This window comes from Oryx dammah, unplaced genomic scaffold, assembly GCF_014754425.2.
Source record: "Oryx dammah isolate SB20612 unplaced genomic scaffold, SCBI_Odam_1.1 HiC_scaffold_8, whole genome shotgun sequence".
In the NCBI taxonomy this organism is placed as follows: domain Eukaryota; kingdom Metazoa; phylum Chordata; class Mammalia; order Artiodactyla; family Bovidae; genus Oryx; species Oryx dammah.
The window spans coordinates 12,657,952-12,658,747 of NW_024070192.1; positions in this window are offsets into that span (position 1 = coordinate 12,657,952).

Below are 796 nucleotides of genomic sequence, written 5' to 3' on the forward strand. Positions count from 1 at the left end.
GCCCCTCCCGGAAACCTACGGTCTCTACTGCCAATGGTAAACGGGAGGCGGGGCGGGGCGGGGCCAAGGTTGGGGCGGGGCGGGGCGATCAGGGGGCGAGGCTGGGTGATCACACTCCAGCGTGGGCTCATGGGCTGGGTGCCAGGGCTCGCCTCCCACCCACCCAGAGTCCTCACTGGGCGGGGTGGGGTCGTCGCAAGGGCCGGTTCCGGTCGCAGACGCGTGGGAGGTGGCCTGATGTCAAGGGCCCGTGCCCCAGGCAAGCTCGGGCTCTTGGTCGCTCCCACGGGTCCTCCCACCGCACCACGCAGAGTGCTGGGTGCGCGTGCTTGTGAGTGCCTGTTCACGTGTTTGTGCGCATCTGCGCGCCGCTGCGCGCGTGTGTGCATGCGTCTGCGCACCAGTGCCTGGGTACGTCTTCAGGTGCTGGTGTGTGAGTCCGTGCAAGTGTTTGTGCCGATGCTGGGAGAGAGGACCAGATGAGGACCCTCCAGTTCCTGGGCTCCTTTCCGCATCTAGGGAGCAGTGGGCGCCGGGTGGGGGGCCTGTCTTCTGCTCTGGGTGTCTGACTAAGTGCACGTTCCTTTACGCGCGGAATCCAGACAGCGCTAAGCGGCGCGCGCCGGCGTGATGGCGCTGTCTCTGGAGACGCCACCCTGGGTCTTCATCCTGAGGCTCGCTGAAGAACTCCAGCGGCTGGGAGGCCCGCGGCCCCAGCCCCTTCCGCTTAATCCTTCCACCCAATGTTGGAAAAAGCCCTCTGCGCGTGTGTAGGGAACTGCTGTAGCCCCCACTT